This window comes from Petaurus breviceps, unplaced genomic scaffold (assembly GCF_028583685.1).
Source record: "Petaurus breviceps papuanus isolate PSGF00001 unplaced genomic scaffold, PetGlider_PUasm1.0 91133, whole genome shotgun sequence".
NCBI classification, from domain to species: Eukaryota; Metazoa; Chordata; class Mammalia; order Diprotodontia; family Petauridae; genus Petaurus; species Petaurus breviceps.
Genome location: NW_027187419.1, coordinates 19,776,787 through 19,783,983, shown reverse-complemented (window position 1 = coordinate 19,783,983; position 7,197 = coordinate 19,776,787). Strand labels below are relative to the sequence as shown.

The following is a 7,197-nucleotide window of genomic DNA, read 5'->3' as shown; positions in this document are numbered from 1 at the left end:
TGTGTGTGTGTGTGTGTGTGTGTGTGTGTGTGTGTGTGTGTGTGTGTTAGACAAGAGTTTCAGGGGTGGGGATCCTGCAGCTGCATGTGGCCCTCTAGGTCCTCAAGTGCAGCTCTTTGACTGAATCCAAACTTTACAGAACAAATTTCCTTAATAAAAGGATTTGATCTATAGAACTTGGACTCAGTCAAAAGGCTGAATCCAAGGACCTAGGAGACTATATGTGACCTAGAAGGCTTTATGTGTCCTTGAGGCCACAGGTTCCCCACCCTTGGCATAAGATCAATGTAGGACTTTGTTTTAATTGAGTGCACACTTGTTATAAGGGCTCCCCCACACCATGGTGGGGGTAAGGAAGTGGGAGACTGAGGAAATAGATTTTTGTTAAATAAAATGAGAAAATTTAGTTTAATAATAATAACTAGCATTAATATAATGCCTTAAAGTTTGCAGACCACTGCACATATTTTTCTCTTTTGATCCTCATGACAGCTCTGTTAAGTAGGGATTATTATTATCTCCATTTTACAAACAAAGAAACTGGGGCATTGATTCATTAAATGATTTGCCCAGGGTCACATGGCCAGTAAGTGTGTGAGGTAGAATTTGAACTCAGATCTATCTGACTCCAAGCCCAGTTATCCACTGTGCTGCCTTACTGCCTGAAATTTGGAAAAAAAATTTTTTAAAGATGAAACTGATCCAATTGTCTGTTCCCTTTTCTAAAAAATGATTTGGCTACATAGATTTCTTTCAACTCTGAGATTTTATTAATTTGCTATTAAAACTCAGGGAAAAGTGCTTTTATAGAGAAGAAAGGAAAACTTTGGAGAGAAAATAGTAGGAAAGTAAGAAAGAAGAAACAAAGTTCCCTCCTGCTACAATCCCAGGTTCATAGCTTTGGAGTCAGAAGGGATCTTAAACCATCTAATTTACTCCTTCATTTTACAATTCTGGAAACTGATGCACAGTAGTTAGGAGTTTGCCTAAGGTTACATAGGCTGTGAGTTGGCAGAACCAGAATTTGGACTCATGTCCTCTATCTCCAAATGCAATTCTCTCATTCATATTTATGGCTACATGATTTTAGGTGACTTTATTTTAGTTGATTAAAAAGTCCTTTAGTACTTCTATAAATCCTTGGTGTCTAGCTGCCTTCATTGGCATTGATCACATTGCCTCTACAGCCTTCCACAGTTGACTTCGGCCAAAAAATTTATTACCTTGTGACTAAGAATATGATGGATCTCTTTGTAATTAGCTTGGCTGGTCCTCAGACTGACCATCATGGGATCATCCTTGAAGCTGAACCAACCTTTAGCACCTACCAGGCTAATGTTCAGTTACCCAGGGTCCAATCCTTGCCAGGCTGAGGCATTGCGGGCTGAAAAAAAAATAGAGAATTAAAAATACAGGTAAGAGTTGTTTAAACTACATCTAGATCTGCAGGGGCGGTCTACTTGAAAATTTCGGTGGGAATGATTTTTATATGAACAGAAAAACTTCCAATAACAGCAGTTCTTGGATTCAGTTTCATCTGTCTTGTGAGTAAACAGATTCAAGCTATTTGCAAAGATAAACCATGGGATATTTCAGTGCTAGCCATATTTTAAAAATCTGAAACACTTACTTCTGTCACCCTGGTGGATCCAGTACATCTGCAAAGACCCTCAGATCCCTGTAGCACTAACTTTGCCTTTCTGTTGCTATTAGTTTCCCCCCTGCAGCAGGAGGGGCTTGGAATTCTTGACTGAGTCTGCCTTGGATTCTCCAACCTGGAGCTAATTTCTGGGATTGTTGATGTTGTAGAAAGAGCCCTGAATCTGGAGTCAAATCTGGAATAGGTTCAAATCCTTGTTCTCCTACTTAGTATTGTATGATCTATTTGTATGATCTCAGCCAAGTCTCTGAACCTCTCTGTATCTCAGTTTCCTGATCTGTAAAATGAACATGTTCAGTATTTTCTCTTCTGCGTTTTTTTTTTCTGCCAGGAAGAGTTATCTTTGCACTGGAAAGGACAGAAGAAAATTTGTTAATAAGGAGGTGAAACTCAAGGTAACATTTGATAAGTTCAAGTCATTGGACTAAGAAACAACAACAAACAAGTGTATGCTAGGATACCAAAAGGTCTGGCAGATGAAATTGCTGAATTACTCTTTGTGAAAGAGAGTGGAGAATTGTAGAAATAATGTAAGGTTGGAGAAGGACAAATGTCTACATTTTCCAAACAAAGGAGAAGAAAAGTAGAATCTGCAAAATCTAGATCAATGAGCTTGATCCTTGGAAAAATTCTAGAATATAGTTTTTTTTTAATTTGAATTTAAAATTTTTTTCATTCTGAATTTAAACACCAAATTAAAAAAAAAGACCATTTCCATACACAGAGTAGAAAGTAAAAAGAGAATTCTATAGAAAACCATGAATCTCCATTTCAAACAGCTTGCTTTTTAAAGAAAGTATTTTATTTCAAGACTGTCTTGCTTGTCTGTGCTTCTTTTTTGAATTTCCTTTTGTTCTTCTGTGTGCATTTTAAAAACATTGCAATGGTCTTCTGTTTTTGAGCATCACTATTGCTAATTCTCCTTTCCTTCTAATAGCTCTGCCCCCATAAATTTTGAATAAGAAAGGAAAAAAAATAATCCTTGTATCAGATAAGCAAAGCTGAGCGAAATGAATCCATACAGTAGCCATGTCCCAAAATTTATGTTTCTGTATCTTGTGTCTGTCAGGAGGTGAGTAATATACTTCATCTTAGGTTCTCTGGAGAGATGGTTGGCCTTTGTTTTGAGCACAGTCCTTAAGCCTTTCAAAGTTGTCTTTATAATATTGTTCTTGTATAAATTTGTCTCTTAATTCCACTTGTGGCACACTATTTCAGATTATACTACCCAGAATTCTCTGAAGCTGTCTTTTTAATCATTTTTGTACCATGTAATAATATTTTATTGCATTTATGTATTAGAATTTGTTTAGTCATTCTCTGGTCATCTAGAGACAATCTAAGATATTTTGATTCTAGTTTCCTTTTTTGCCTTTTAATTCCCTATTCAGTATAAGGAAGTTTATTTTGCTCTTTTCTATTCCCTTTACAGTGTTAACTTCCTTTTAATCTCCCCTCCCAATCCCTTCTTGTTTCCTGATTAAGTGTGTTGTATTTCTATACCAATCTCTCTCTCTCTCTCTCTCTCTCTCTCTCTCTCTCTCTCTCTCCCTCCCTCCTATACTCTTCTCATACATTCATTATGAAATTATGAAAATTAGAAAGTTTCACCCACTTCTTTCTTTTTTCTGAACTACTGGATTCTTCCTGTACTAGTTTTTTTCTTTCCTGTCTTTGAACATGCAAAAAAGAACTAATCCACCCTTTTTCTTATTTAACTGCCTCAGTACCCTTTGAAGACACTGAAGTTCTAAAGAGTTGCTTGTTTCTTCTCCCCATATTAGATTAGCATTATGTCATCATAAAACCCCTTCTGATTGCTCAAATAAATTTATTTTTTTAAGTTTCTCTTAACTCTTATGTGTGTTGTATTAAAGGAGAGAAGGTTAGCTCTCCCTTTGAGAAGGATGGAAGAGGTCCTAGTGGCCTTTACAACACATATCCTGCTAAAGTATTTCCTCCTACTCTGTGACATTGAACCATGTAACTCGTCTATATTTCAAAGTTCCTACTCAGCTCTGGCATTTTCTTCAGTAATGCTTGCAAATCTTCTTTTCCATTAAGGGTTTGTTTCCCTCCCTATAGTGTTACGTTAAAGCTTTTCAGAGTAAGTCATTCTTTGTAGGAAGATTATACATTTGCCTTTTGGAAGGATGTACTATATTCCAAGATCTGCCCCCCCCCCCTTTTATTAATAGAAGTTGCCAGTTCTTCTGTGATCGTGATTGGTTCTGTGGTACTTGAACTACTTCTTTCTGGATGTTTACAGAATCTTTTTCTTTGATGTTAGAGTACTGATTTTGGATATTATATTTCTAGAACTTTTCCTTTTTTTTCTTTTTTATGACATGATCAATATATTATTTCTATCTGTACTTTGCTCTCTCATTCTTTTTTTTTTTTTTTTTGCCTTTTTGGAGGGCAATTGGGGTTAAGTAACTTGCTCAAGGTTACATGGCTAGTTTTTTGGTGTGTGTGTGTGTGTTAAGTGTCAGAGGCTGAAACCGAACTTGGGTCCTCCTGACTCCAGGGCTGGTGCTTTACTCATTGAGCCATCTAGCCACCCCAATGCTCTCTCATTCTAACAGGGGTGGTGTTCACTCACGATTTCTTACAATACAGGGTCTAACATTTTTTTAAAGCTGTAATTTTAAGGGAGTCTAGTGATTCTTGAATTGTCATTCTTTTATCTGTTTCCAGTTTAGTAATTTTTTATATCATGTATCAATTAATCAATAATTTTAGATATCAATATGGCCTATTAATGTCAATCAGATATCAATATAATCAACTCTGTGAAAATATGGCAAACTTTTGAGTTTGTTCTGGTATTCCTTACTGTTTCAGGGAATCACTGATTTCTGTTCATTCTATTTTAGGTTTCAGGAAGTGTTACTGTCCATCTTTAGTTTTACCAAGAGGTTTCACTGAACTGTTGCTGACATTATTTGGTATTGAAAAGTTCATTTTTCTATGAACTTCAGGGTTTTGCTGGAATAGGTATGTAAGAGCTTGGCAGAAGCCCGGCCTCCTGTTCAGGTGTACATCTGGGCTGAAATCTACTATGCAAATTTATTGTTATTATTATTATTGGAAGCAATCAGGGTTAAGTGACTTTCCCAGGGTCACACAGTTAGCAAATGTCTGAGGCTGGATTTGAACTCAGGTCCTCCTGACTCTAGGGCCTATGTTCTATCACTATAACTGTCCTATAGTTATCCAGTCCTTTTTTTTTTTTAAAAAAAATAAATACACTGTTTCTGATATATTCTTGGAATTATATGCTAGTCTTTCTGATCCAGTATAAAATTTGTTAGTATATGTGGGCATGGATGATATACTCTTATACAACATAGTATGATATTGCAAATTCATTATGTCATTTAGTCAGGTTCTTTGCTTGACCCCAGAGGGCAGAACAAGGAGCAATGGACATGAGTTTCAGAGATGCAGATTTTTAGTTCAGTCTAAAGGAAATTCTCTAACAATGAGAGCTGCCCCAAAGTGTGATGGGATGTCTTGGGTAGGGCTAGTGAAGGCTCTATCATTCAGGGGAGCTGGTCTTTGAGTGATAGTTGAATGACCCCCTTGTCTGGGATATCATAGAACAAGTTCTTGTTCATGTACAGGTTGGATTATGTGAGTTCTATAGTCCCTTTCATCTCTGAGACTGTGGGATTTGATATAATCCTGATGCTATCATTTTGCTGATGTTACATTAAAAACAGAGTACTGAATGCCTTACCATATGTGCCATGGCTCTATTTTAGTATCCTTTGGGTATTACAACCCAAGTTTGGGGACTATTTCAATGGGAGACTCTTTTATTCCAATGACCTTGCAAAGTTATCCTTGGAATCCAATAATTTCCCACAGGCATTTGAATATCCCTTCACACAACTGTGTCCTTTGTGTCTCCAGGAGCATGCTGGTAGGGGAGATGAGATTCTTTACCTCTTAACTCTCATCTGAACTTTTCCTTCAATCAAGTATATCTAATTTGATTTGATATGGATTTATTAAATGCCTCTGAGTCAGGTGCAATTAACAGTGCAAAGAATGGTTTGCCTTCATTCCAGGTCTCTGCCTTAGGACATTTGAAAATGGTATAAGGAAGTGCCTGCAGGTGAATATGGTGGTGTCCCCTAGGAGGTCTATGCCAGCAGAGAACAGCTCTGCCTCCTTAAAGAGCTGTGTGCCAAAGAGAGGGAGCATGATGTGGAGGAAAGAAAACTGGATTCAGCCGGAACTATGTTTGTATGAACTCATTTGCCTTGGTGCTCATTAGAGGGAGGAAGAAAAGACAGGAATTAGGCTAAAGGATTCTGCAAGTATCCTATCATTTCCAATTTCATTCCATTCATTTCAGTTTAAAGTAATGGGTATTTTTTAAAGTATCTACCAGTTGGAATGTGGCACAGTGGAAAATGTGCTGGATTTAGTGTTAGAGAAACTGACCTCAAATCCTGGCCCTAGCTGTGTGGCCTTGGGCAAGTCATTTAACATTTATGGTCCTTAGTTTTCTGTTCTGTAAAATGAGGTAACTGACCTGGATAGTCTCCAACACTTTTTCCAACTCTGAAATCATGAAGAAATGATGCTATCATATGTAAAGTTCTGAGGTAGATGCTGGATATCCAAAAATGAAATAATCCCTGCCTTTAAGGATTTATATTTTTCTGGATTGTGTGCGTGTGTGTGTGTGTGTGTGCATGTGATGTAATACCTATACATATTAATAAAATGCATAGTAACCCTAGGAGAAGAGAGTTGTGGGGGGATCTAATAGTTGGAATATGGGCTGAGTCTTGGAGGAAGATGAGGATTTTGAAAGGTGGAGATGAAGAAGGAATGAACTCCAGGCTTGGGGGACAATTTGTCTAAATACACAAAGAAAGGAAATGCAACATTGAAGTGAAGTAGAAGGGCAGTTTGGTTCAAAAGTAGAGTGTGTGAAGGAGCATAATGTGGACCAAGGTGGAACATCTGGTTTTATTTGCAGTGAACTGTGCTGCCTCTTGTAAATAGAAGTTCATCAAATATTTATAAATACTTGCCATGGAAAAATGATATGAAACATTTGCATACAAGTTTATTTAGATCCAATTTACATAGTTCCACAATGTTTTCTTCCTCAAATGAAGTTGTATTTGGAGGCAGCTTGGTATAGTGGAAAGGTTACTGAATTTGGGATCAATTCACTTGCTCTATGGCCACTTAATATTTCTGGACCTTAATTTTTTCATCTATGAAATGGTAACTAATATTTTTACTACGTACCACTTATAGTTGTGGTGAAGAAAATGCTATGTAAGCTGTCGACATGGCAAGGAGACTGAGAGAGGTTAAGTAACTTGCCCAGGATCACACAAGCAAATCTGAGGCAGCATTCAAACTTGTCTTTTCTCTTTCTTTCTTTCTTTCTTTCTTTCTTTCTTTCTTTCTTTCTTTCTTTCTTTCTTTCTTTCTTTCTTTCTTTCTTTCTTTCTTTCTTTCTTTCTTTCTTTCTTTCTTTCTCTCTCTCTCTCTCTCTCTCT

General features: G+C 37.0%; 1 non-coding gene across 1 annotated transcript; it reads left to right on the top strand.

Moving 5' to 3' along the window:
- Positions 1 to 3,523: 3,523 nt before the first annotated feature.
- On the top strand, positions 3,524 to 3,656 carry LOC138155621 (U6atac minor spliceosomal RNA). The gene has a single exon (XR_011166907.1). It is a non-coding gene; the product is annotated as a U6atac minor spliceosomal RNA (small nuclear RNA).
- Positions 3,657 to 7,197: the final 3,541 nt, after the last annotated feature.